We start from the raw sequence: 13,570 nt of genomic DNA, 5'->3' as shown, positions 1-13,570 counted from the left end.
ATTTTCACATATTGTTAGAATTAACAAATCAAAATGTTATACTAGACTCACATTATTTCTTATAATTATTTCAGGTAAGCAATATCGTCAATTTCACATAATTATTTTATTCTAAATTTTTATTATCGTTTTTAAATTTATTAAACCCTTAATCATTATTAAAATATCCTAACTGGATGCATAAAACCTTATCCCGAAATAGGGGACATGAGTTCACGAACTTAGAAACAGAGCAAAATTTTGTCACGAAACAGGATCCAAACAAGAGGTCCGCAGAGCAATTAATATAAAAAAAAATTCAAACTATATAACTATAAATTATGTATTAACTTACTGTCAAAAGACCAAAGTTTAGCATACAAAATCTTTCATACTGATATCATGCTTGGTTATTTTTAAATAAAATGTTAAAGTCGTAAGAGCCTTAATATACCGAAGTAGGGGGCACTTACCTTAAATCTATTATTTTTACGCGTGGACGTAGCAGTGACGTCACCCTATATTGAACTATTCTAATTTTACCTCCTCGATCTCATATAATGTTTTCGTGGTCAGAAATGAAGAATGAATAATCAGTGTTTATTTTAGGAGGTGAAGCTCAGTGAAGTGAATTCCTAGATCCTATGATGTGAAAATAGTGGAGTGAACTCACTATCTCTTTTTCTGTTATTCGAGTGGGTCAGAAACATAACTTTGGTAATATCGTGAGATTTGAATAGCTTTTGCATGTTTGATTGTGGTGGATGATTTACTGAGTTTCAAATTTAGTACGTAACTCTGACCGACCACGATATCATTAGTTATAACGGACTTTTTACTGATATCAACTAATTTGTTGAAACATTTAACATACCTATACTTTAAAAATTTACCTCCAAAGCTTAGTGGTCATCAGTCACCTGCCAAGCGAACGGTCGTGGATACACATCCCAGCTGAGTCATTCATTTTTCTTAGAGAACATTCATGATCGAAATATACCCAAGATATAGATAGTCAATAAGTTTACAAAATATAGTAAATAAGTACGCCATCTGAATGCACCATTATGTTTGTCATCAGTGGATATTAAACCTGAGAGATAACCACGAGAAGGCAGTAATTATTGTTTACGAATGATTATTAACTACGTCTTCTATCGTAGAAAGTTCCATTTCAAGGAGCATAAAGTGAAGGCGCTTATTCTGTAACATAAATCTCAGCTCATTTTATTTTATTTTACGCTCTAATGATAGAGGATAGGTGTTTATTTTTCACGCAAAACACAGATTTTGATGAATGAGATATTTTAAGAATTTCTAGACCCAAGATACTTACATCTAATTTTTACATACATCCACGCTACACTAAGAATATAATAACTTATAAGGCTGCATAGAAGTGGTTCTTGGTTTTAAAAATCTTCACAAGTGCAACAGAGTCATATAATTTGCATTTTAATTAAAAACGCAAAGCTGAAGCTACAAAATTACTAGCTTCAAAATAAAATAGGAAAGAACCCGTTCCACCTCATACCAATTACCGCGATTCGTTACACTGTCCCTTTGATTAAAAATCGAAGTGCTGTCATGAATAAGGTTGATAAAGCTTTATAATTAAATCGAACGGAATTAACACCAGAATCGAACCCCTAATTATTATATCGAGCACTGATTGGATAATAACTGACTCTAAGATTTATAGCACTGTACCTCTAGTAGGAAAAACTTTCGAGTTCGTTTCGTTGCGTATTCAAAGTGTCATCGAAAAATTTTGTATGAAAAATTAAACAGCGCCCCCTATATTATAGCCGCCCTAGGGGGCGCTGTTTAATTTTTCATACAAAATTTTTCGATGACACTTTGAATACGCAACGAAACGAACTCGAAAGTTTTTCCTACTAGAGGTACTGATCTATTTACATGTCGATCGATAGAGTGCTCTCTTAATTTCACTGATATTATGCGTAGAAAAGCTTAGAAAGTGCTTTCGAGTTATTAATTCATAACATGGTGTAATTCAGTGTAAGATTGAATAATTCTGTTGAAGTGGTTTGATAGAACGTGTTCCTGTTTGGCGTCAAGGTTATAATTACTATGAAGCCAGTAGTCCAGTGGTTAAGTGCATTCTTGCTACTTGAAGGTTCTGGGTTTGATTCCTAGACGAAGTCAAAAAATGAGTTTGTTTTTGGCCCCAGTTTTGAGAGGACACAGTGAGCCGAATATTGTCCGAAAACTAAATATTTTTGATACGGCTCATATTCTGACACCAAGCTGCACTTATTATTATAACCCACACGAGAGTGAGTGAGACAGGTATTCCTTGACAAAAAATTAAAACATTATATAAACTTTGTCTAATGAGGGTTTTCGCGATTGAAGGATCCACCAGATGGCGATATGTGGACGCGGGGTCCAGATGCTGCGTGATTGGTTATTTTTGACATGACATTGACAGATATGTCAAAATCCACCAATCACGCAGCCGAGTCCCGCCATCTGGCGGATTTTTCAATCGCGAAAACCCTCATTGAAACGCCTTTCTTATTGTGATTTCATAATAGCAAATCAAACAAAAGCGTTACAAAATTAAAATAACAACCACCACCCACCCAATTTAAACAACACACTGATGTGTAAGGTAGGTAATACTGCGGTTTCGATTGTCAATACGCAGGCAAAGTCCCACAACCGCTCTCCCAATATCCGTTCCATTTTTAATTACTAGCTAATTGTCCGCAGAACGAAACACAAAATACATGCAACCAACTTGCCATTTCGTTTTTGTAGAGATAATTTTGTTGGAACTAAAGAAATTGCAAAGCGAGTGAATACGAGTATTTAAAAATGTTCTGTAAAAAGCTCTTAGATTCCATACAAGAAGGCGCTGGATGCAGGCTCTTACCACCCGGACGATGTGGAAATCATTGGGGGAGGCCTATGTTCAGCAGTGGACAAAATTAAATGATGAAAATGATTAAGTAGGTAAATAGTTTCTTCATTGAATGATGATGATCATCAAACCAACATGGCAAAATTATTGCATTTTCGTCTAATTACAAAAGCATCTAACATAAGTTCCTTTATATTAAATACTAGCCAGGAAATCTTTAATTAACGTTTTACATAAATATATTGACTTGGCCATCGCATGAAAACACGTGTAAATTAAATTATTTAGTGCGATGGCCAAGTCAATAATTTATGTAAGATTTCCTGGCCTGGACTTGGTATTACATGGATCTCACAACTTTTTACCGTAGAACAACTGAGTTGCGAGACTTGGTTTTTTTGACAAGTATTGTTTTTGATGGGATATTGTTTTACAGATGGAGATTAAATAGATTAACTTAATGAAAATTTTGAACCACTATAATATGCCTAAATGAACCACCGCACCGCATTAAGGACGAAGCGCACCAATCAACTCGGAAACGGATCGTAACCGTATCATCTCGAGGGGGTCATTTTCGTATGAAACTTTTCCGCACCGTAATATAAACGCCACGTACGACACGGTGTTGATCCCTGTCCGAGTAGATAAGTGTGCTATGACCTTGAACTTGAGTTCTTTGCAGTGCAGTGATATGAAAATCCCTGTTTGTAATAACTTTATTAAGCTATTAACTAGCGAAATAAGAAGCACATATAAACGTACGTAAATGCAGACTGTAAAATATCTAGTTAAAAAGTTATTATCCGTAGTAAAAAGGAAATTGCAAGCTCTACCGCGAAATAGCCTCCGCGGCCAATGCGATTCTCTCTAATAAAACTGGTAGAAATTAAAGATGGCAGGGAGTGAAAAACTAAACATTATAAATCTTACAATTAATAGGAATAAACTTTGGAAACAAGAGGAAAAAGTTCAGAAAAAAAGGTTGTAATATTAATTAGTATGAGTAAGTATAGTCATATAAGGTTGAGGAAATGATAGATGATCAAGAAAATGTATGAGGCTCTCGTTTAAGTGTTTCATAGTTCAACAACGTAATAAATTAAGATATTTTCGGTTCGTATTAGTCTCTCGTTTTTAGAATGATCGCTGCTCTGCTGTTCGGTATGCAATAATACAATAAAATTATAACCCCTGATGATTTAGAAGAGTTACCGTTGTTATTTACACATTTTTAACTTTTTTTTTTTTATCCACAACGAGGAAGCTCTTGGCCTGTATCTCACCTGATGGTAAGTGACGATCAGGCCTAAGGTGGAAGCGAGCTTCACCCGGAATCCTCAACCACGGAGGAACTGGCTATCTTACCTCTAACTGTCGGAACACAACAATGCTGTTAACATTGATGTTACGGATGTAAGATGGTGGTAGCTAGCCAGGCGGACTTAGAACAAGCCCTACCACCAACCAAACCGAACAGAAAAATCTGCCCCCACTGGGAATCGAACCCGGGACCTCTGCGTCTGAAGCAGGTGGTCTTACCACTAGACCACAGAGGGGGTTAGCTATAAACTGAAGCTATAAACCACAAGATAGAAGAAGAATACCTTCTTTCTGGTTATTAAGTACATTTCACTTGGGATAGCTGTACCTACTCAGCTTAATCATTCCTCGTTAGCTATAAAAGCCGATGAAGCTAGAACAAAAACTAAACTATCCAGCACCAAGGACCAATTTCTATTGCAATCCGACGGCCGACCGCAAACCATTTTGGTCGGCCCCTACAAAAGGCGTATAATTCAGGTCTGGGCGCAAATTTGCGTGGACTCCGTGTGCCGTATGTGTCACGTTCCACTAGGCCGCGGCAATCAAAGTTGTAATTAGCAGCTACTGAAACAGCAAATTAAACCCGCTTTCATGTGGCAAATTTGGTACATATACCTTCGGATGTTGGACGAGTTAATGGCTTACGCCCTAATCACGAGGACGTCTGCAGCAGAATGGAGGTGCCAATGAAGGGTCGTTGATAATTAGAAAAGCGGCTAAGGCAGACTTAAAAGGCATTTATTTTTACCATCATAGCGTTCAAGTTCTCTTAAAAAGCACACTTAAGAGGTAATTACATAAGAAAATACTAGTTTACCATTTAATAACATAACTACAAAGTTTTGATTTAATTAGAAACGGAAACGGCCTAACCATTTAGCTAACGTCATGCAAAATACGATTGCTTAAGAATGCACTTATTAAAGCGCAATAACCAGTGATTTCATCTCATTTGTTGCAATCATGTAATCAGATCGTGGTTCCCAATTCTGAGATATTTTTAACATACCTAACTGTGCTAACCATTTTTTTATAAGCCGCAATAAATTCGATATCTCGTAATTATAAAATTATGTTTTCTGAAAAAGTTTCTTTTTCCAGTAAAGGGTTCGTATCATGCATTTCATTTAAAAGATTCTAAGTTTATAAGGCGAAATTGTAATTCATTTAACTGAGGGTGGCTTAACACTCAAAAGTTTACGAATTCTTACTAACAGAGGTTTAGCCATTAGTCAAGAATAGGTACACAGTTTGCCTATATTAGGTACTTCAATTTACTTCATTTGAATTGGTTTGCATGTGAGGACGTGTAAGACTTCTGCAATCGATAGTTAACAACTTAATAGCGGTCATATCGGTATTGAACGGAAGCTTGTGGCACTACAGCACAGTCTATTCCAAAGCACATTGATTAAATTTCCCTAAATCTTCGGACATAAGGTTCAATTTCGAAGTTTGAGTAGCACTGTCCTATCACGTCTTAACACTGCAATCAAATTTTATAGATTCATTAAAGTTGTGCAATGCAATACCTACCGCTAAGTTTATGGGGTCAACATCTTTGGATGGATAATCGAGCTGATACAATAAAGAAGACACTCACGAATTTAATTTAGTATGAAGTGAATAAATCGAAGTAGAAAAGATGCATTTAAATAGTGCCAAATAAATGTTTATTCATTCATTAAAGATAAAATATCTCTAAAATAAAGTTTATAAGCACATCAACCTCCTGCAAAATTTAATACTTCGTTGATATCGACCAATAACTAAAAATATAAAGCTCAAGATCCAATGGAAAAAATCGTCATTATAAAGCAAGTTAATACAAAATTATATCAAATACATCAACTGCATCTAACTACTAAGTTTTTAAGAACGGAGTACACTACGGACTACGGAGGTTTGACAAAAAAACAAGCGAACAACGAAAACAAAACAAAAAATACGAATAATTTTGCGCTTTGATACATTGTCATTCGAAAATAATTTCTTACTTCTCTTACAAAGTTAATGATATTGACAACGGGCTCTTGTCTTGTGAAATTCGTCTACGATATTATTTTCGGGTATTTCCTCAAAATTATGTTGAGATGTTTTTGTACTCGGAGTATTTTTATTAATACATTTTTATCCTCTACTTTGGTCCCATTATTTGGGCAATAATTTCCTTCACAATACATGAAAGGGAAATATTTCTGTGATATTGTAAAGCAAAATATTTATCACGTTTGCTTATCGGTTGTTTACAGTTTTCAGGTTCACGGTAAAAACAGAAGTTCAAAAACCCCATAAATAAGGATAACAAGTTTAATGCCAATAAAAATTGCTGCCAAGTAATAAAATTTGCGTAGATCAATGAATTGGGACACACTGATGGACGGAATAGAAAGCAAAACAATTGGAAATTGTATTTCACTGTCATACAATGAATAGGTATGCTCATTGCTCAGCCTGAAATCTGCGAAGTAAATAATTTATAAAACTGATTATTAAAGCCATTATGTATTTTAAAATATAAGTTTTATTTTATTATTAATAATTGTACTATGAATTTCAGTGAGTATCTTGAATTATTAAAAAAATATTATGAAAAAAGTGATCATAAAGTCTTCTTAATCTTTATGAACCTTACAACCTGAAATAAATCATTTCTAAGGTGCAGTATCACACAGCATAAAACTTATTTTTAGTATGATGAGTCAAACACCTTACTTTTCATTATGTTTTGTGTTACTTCACGAGATTATTGTTTATGCGTGAGCAAAATCTTTTGCTAGTTGAGTTCATGACCCATTGTTATTTTTGAGTACCTACGTTAAAATTTGATAAACAACTCTTACAGATTAATGCTCTTATGCTGCAGGTTTAAATCATAACAAATCGATTTGGAAGAATACATTGTTTAAACTCTATTATTACGAGTATTTCAAACTCTCGTCTGTCAATACAGACTAATTTTATTTTAATTCTAAAATCAAATAAAATACTTATCACAAAAGGCAATATTAATGTGCCCCTGAGAAATCACCATCAAATAGTGTACGCTACACAATATAATAACGCTTAAGGAAACAAGCTCTTGATAACGGCGTGTAAGCTCCAAAATGTGCTGCCATATATTAATAGGTTACAAAGTTGGTGTTCAGAGTAAAACCGAGCATGTTTACGAACTATGTGGTCGCCAGTGGCTGCTATAAAGCTGCGCTTCCTTGCTGTACAAGCCGTGCCCGACCAGCGTATATAGACCCGTCTATACAGCTAGAAGCACCGCTTTTCGCCTGGAATTCTATAAGGAAAGCGGGGCAGGGAAGCTCAAAGTGTCGGCCCAGCCCCGTGGTGAAATAAACTATGATAACATGGAGGCACGCGGTCTTCGGTGGTAAATTTTCCACCGTTTAACTACACGGTGTCAGTCGATAAACACCGTTTAGTCCAGTATCGAGTTTCTACAAAACGAAGTTCAAAAGTTGTACGCAGTATTTGCGTGGGCTGCAGAATCCTTAGATAAGTTTTTTGCCCAAATTCCAAGCCTTTGAGGATAAATTGTCGAGATGCTTTAGTGAATTTCAGGGAGCGAAATTGTTCAAATTGTAACAGCTAATTTAACAACAAATTAATAATTTCAAAAAATAGGTTATTATTACAGAGATATTTTGGTTATTTTATGATTTTATACATTTATTGGAGTTGGCTGAAACATTATAAAATAATGAAGAAAAATAAAATAATATCAAATAAACGATATTTTTGGATTTGTGCAAGAAAATTATTTTGAAAGAAGACTAAGATTATACACAGATTATGTTTACGTTTATGTTTCGTCGTTTATAAAATCCTCAATAAAATCCAATGCCACGCCACAACTGGTTAACACCTAAAAATTCTCATAAAATGGGATTCACAAGCAGATGCTCGAGAAAAGCATGTGCCACATAAAACTGACGCAAAATTGCGTTGTTCCAGAAAGGGAACTTATGTAGGAGCGACGAGTGTACACGACGTTAGTCTGCTACGTATATAAACGGTTGTAAAATTCTGGTTTTGGTCTAAGTTATAAAATTAAAACACAGGTAAAGTGCACTCTTTTTAGAAATAGACTTTTTTATGCAAGACAAGGCAGGTATTTGACCGCAATCGGACCTGGTGTTCGATCGGCGCGATCGTTCGGCGTGATCGAATCAGAAATGAGGAGATCCGCAGGAGAACCAAAGTAACCGATATAGCTCGCAGAATTGCTAAAATCAAGTGGCAGTGGGCGGGGCACATAGCTCGTAGAGACGATAGCCGTTGGGGCAGGAAAGTCCAGCAGTGGACGTCATTTGGCTGAAAACGAAACGAAACGGACCTGGTGTTAAGTGAGATGCAGTCTAGGATAGTACATTCTACCCTGTACCTACGTGCCTATTCACTCTCGCCTTGAAAAAGCCCGGATTATAGTGTCCAGGAAAGACAGCAGCAGGCAGCGAATACCATCCACTTTAAATCTTGACTTTAGCGCTGAGTAGCATGACAGTGAATAAAACAAATCAACGAAAGCTGAGATTCTCTCGGGGGAACGTCGTGATGGGTCCAATAATTGGGCTCGCGACGAAATTAATCAGCTAAAAATAGAAGTCGAATTGAAAGCATTAATAATATATTATTACCTTCAGCTTTCCGTAGCTTATTAATATTGGATTGTCTCACTCATTTTGTCAAGACTTTATTTTTAGAAGCTTAAGCGCTCCTGCACACGACGCCGCTACCGCGCCGCCGCCGCGCCGTCGCCGCGCCTTTGCACTGTTCATACGCACCGAGTAAAATCGCCGCCGCGCCGTCGCCGCGCCGCCACCGCGCCGTCGCCGCGCCGCCACCGCGCCATCAAAGCATAATTTCGCCCGCGGCGCCGTATCGGTGCGGCGGCGGCGCGGCAGCGGTGTTCACGCGGCACGTATAAGGCGCGGAGGCGGCGCGACGGCTGCGCGGTAGCGGCGTCGTGTGCAGAAACGCTGACTTTAATATTATTAGGACTCGTACTCACGGCAATCTTTTTTGGGACCCAGTAATGCAGCATCCCGCAAAATTGCACTGTCGTGTGATCACACATATAAATAAGTGTGTTTGAAATTGGCATTACAAATTCGGATCGGTTTTTTACGGAAGTACGGAACACTGCAAACGGGATGTTTGTTTAAACGGCAATGTTAAACAAGTTTACTGCTAAACGGGATGCTGCAATAAGAGTAGGCGCACACCGTTGATTTTTAGTTGGCCGATAGTTGTGCCCGATTTCAAATTGTATGAAGAATCGGCCAAATCGAATCGGCGTAGTGTGCGCACTCCCATACATGCCCATACTGATCAACAGCCCGACTAAACTATCGGCCGACGAAAAATCAACGGTGTGCGCCTACTCTAAACAGTCCCTGTAAAAATGGTTTATTCACTTTGATATCTGGATTAGATCACCAAGGTGAACAAAGTGGACTCGATGCGACACTTTGGTGTCCTTTGATCCCCCATGGATATGAAGTCCATTTTGATATCTTAGGTGATCTTATCTAACAAGCACTCACTCGTAATAGGTAAAGTAGCAAGAAATCAAGTAGTAATCAAGATTTTTTTAACGTTCCATGAAAATAATGTTAATGCTTACAGTTTACAATTTGTACCATAAACTAATTGTGCGCGCTGTTTCCATTACATGGCGACATGCCACTTCTGATGCGTCTCTGTATCATAAAAATAAAATTTAAACTTACTGAAAGTGGCAATTTCATTCCAGTAACATCATTTCATATAATGTAGACCGAGTCCGCTTAAAGTGCTTTAAACAAATTGAATTACTTTGCTTTTTAATATGTGTGAATGTGATTTATGACAGTGTTAATAACTTCTGCATCGTTGACTTTTTCAAGTAAAATGTTTGTTGAATGACGGTTAAATTTTTTCTCTTTAGTATCCTCGATAAGATAAGTATAAAGATAGCTAAGATATTTTTGTATTTTGTATGACAATGTTATGTTAATGCTACCACACAAGACACAACCACGTTACTCAATAATGATAATATAACTTTAGCATTAATACACTCAAGTATTAAGAAATGTAACAATAATATGTTTGGCACAATCTGTGAATTGTCTTGAACCTTTTTATAGCACTTTTGTTGCAAATTTATTACAACAACATAATATGGCACAACTTTAGTTTGATATTCCGACTACAATCTTGTAAAGCAGCTTTTATTTTTTATCATATTTTCCACCACAAAATATAATTTTCCAAAACTTTAAACCATTCCACGCTGGTATTACGCGATGTAATATCCAGTCAATTATATTTTCGACTGTTAGCAACTTTTGTTATGGACCTCGAATAATAAAAGCCCGCGAAAATTGTCATTTCGAGATTGTCAGACAATGTCGTTATGGCGTCAGCAATGTTGGGATGTCACTGTCAATTTGTATTTTGGGGGATTTTGTTATTGTCAAAAGACCCTTTTATAGGTGGCGATGCGACTCGTTGAGACGATATTTTATTTAAATTGCCTTTCAAGATGGTGTAACTGCTGAGTCTGGTAACAATTGATTTTGTATTTTGTCTGGAACTATTTAGATGGCATTACCTTTAAAATTAATATATTGCTACATGAAAACTAAATGAATACAAAAACCTACAAATTCTTTCCTTGAATCAAGGCTGGTAACGTATGTAAGTGCGCCGTGTGGTGACGGCAGAGTAGAATACATTTGTCACCAACCCCTACTCTTCCCGCGGGTGTCGTAAGAGGCGACTTAGGGACTACACATCAAACAAAGAATGGGCAGCAGCGCTCTCTGAAAAACATCAATCTTTTAAACTGCGATCTCCAACCCGCCTGCCAAGCGTGGAGATTATGGCAAAACCCTCCACTATAGTGGAGGAGGCTCATAGTCCAGCAGTGGACTGTAAAGGGCTGTTGATGATGATGATGATGAACGTATGTAAGTATGTGAAGAAGGAGAAGAGGGAAGCTTCAAACCACCTGAACGACGAATATCCAAAAGTACATGAAAGTATTAAGACTACGAACAGACTTTCGAGATATAAATAAATGAAACTAGCTGTGCCCGCGACTTCGTACGCGTGTAAACCCGTTTTCGCAACATTTTTTATGTTCGCTCTGCACCTATTACTCATAGCGTGATGGTATATAGCCTATAGGCTTCCTCAATAAATGGGCTATCTAACACTGAAAGAATTTTTCAAATCAGACCGGTAGTTCCTGAGATTAGCGTTCAAGTAAACAAACAAACAAACTTTTCAGCTTTATAATATTAGTATAGATAGCAACTTCTCATTACGAAAAAGGCGCGGTAAAAGAAAAAGGCCGCTAATGTACCTACGAAAGTAACAATTTAACTAAGTAGGTAAATTCTGTTTGATAGAACATAATTTATTATATTCAAAGGGGCGATCTAGCCGTCCCATTTTAGCTAACGTAAGGTTAGTTATTTTCACTTGACTCAAGAAGGTTTAGTGTACGTTGGCCGTTCGCCAGGCTATAGATCGGGAATCGTGGACGTTGGACATAGAAGCTGCGCAAAGTTGAATACTCCGCATTACGCGATGGGCAATTGTTTTTGATGCAATCGGATATTTGTTGTTCTATCGTCCTGATATTTATTGTTCAATTATTGTTGAACTGAAAATGTTTGGCGAGTTCGTTCAACTTTTAGTTGCTATTGGACAAAAAAAATTCTTGCCTAATGTTCAATAATAGAAGGGGCATCTAGATTTTATGACAAACAATATTAAGGGTACATAATCTTCGTGTCAAAACTTAAAAAAAAAACTTTGTCTAAAGGATTTTCTACCACTCATCCCCATCATTACAACTCTTATTATAGCGAATATCTAATCTTAATATAGCCTATAACCAGCCCAAGTTTGACCCATTGAAACTAGTCTAGCTATCCATCCATTCAAAATAATTATACAGGCTCGTAAATAATTTGAAAACAAAAATCAGCCCTGTAAATACTGAAAAGAGCCAATTATTCGCTGTAAAATGTATTGAACATATCGCACTCAAAGTGGAACATGTAACATCGTAATTATTATGAGGGGCGACCGCTTGACACAATTGCAGCGGACGCGCGCCGACGGATTAATTTGGCTCGTAAATTTTATGCGCCCTTTGCATTATTCTGTACGAGTCATTGTAGTTTTAATGATGCTACACATTCTAGAAAAGATATCGATGTTGAGGGTTCCGTAAATATTCCGTGCATTTGCGTGCTGTTTTCAGAAAATAAAGATGTGTATTTTAATTGAAACTGATTGATCGATATTCTTTATTGCATACCATTACCAACACAAAATTGACCAGAAAAAAAACACAACTGAGAACAGATTGAGACAATAAGGCACTTTACTTTTAGATGTATGAGATAAGGGAGATTTAATTATTTACTAAGTAAGATTTTATTATCTGCGGGATTATGCAATCACCATCGGTTTAGTACGTACAATAGAACCTATATAACTATCTCTACCAAAATTCATTATTCCATTAGAAACACTTAAATAAAGTGTGCACCGAACGCCTCCATAAATTACTAAGAAAGCTTACGCATGTTCCATTCCATACGACCATGACCCTAGTTAGTTGGAGAATCAAAGAACCAAATTAAGAGTGCAAGAAGCACCGACGAAAACCCGTTACTGTACTTGTATAAGGTAGGTAGGGGAGACTGAGGTGAGTTGTAACAGAGGAGAGTTGTGACATTGTCAATTTTTAGAAACCTGTTAACTATCAGCGAGCTTGCAACAGCGCTTATTTGTTACCTCGAGACTCGAGCTAAAATACGCGCACTGTCACGAACTTACGAGCTCGCTAGTAGTTAATAAGTTCCAAATAAATGACAATGTCACAACTCTCCTCTGCTACAACTCACCCCGGTCTCCCCTACTTGCATAATTATTTCCAAACGCCACAACATTAAATTTTCTTAGACAATAAACGTGTCGCAAGTGCGTCTGCGTCGGCACAAAGTGTACATTTTCTCAATTGACATGTCAACCGTTAGGGCATTGTCAAAAGCTTCACGTATCGCACCGTTTTATTGTTTCCGATATCCATTACTTTAATAGTGTCACAGGGTAGAAGAGGTCAGAAGACCTACTTGAACACAATAAAATTACCTGATGGATGAGCGAACACAGAATACTCGTTGATGGATGAGAAGGTTATGTCATAGTGTAAAAAATCACCTTTTAGTTCATGTTGATAATATTCTTTTCTATTTTTGTAATTCAATCCAAATTCCAATTATGCACAATATTGTTTGTAGTAAATCGGTGTCGCCTCTATCACCTGACACATTCTCATTTAGATACTGTTCTTTA

This window comes from Ostrinia furnacalis, unplaced genomic scaffold (genome assembly GCF_004193835.3).
Source record: "Ostrinia furnacalis isolate ACB-3 unplaced genomic scaffold, ASM419383v2 OfSCF4405, whole genome shotgun sequence".
NCBI lineage: Eukaryota > Metazoa > Arthropoda > Insecta > Lepidoptera > Crambidae > Ostrinia > Ostrinia furnacalis.
This window is presented reverse-complemented; position numbering follows the sequence as displayed.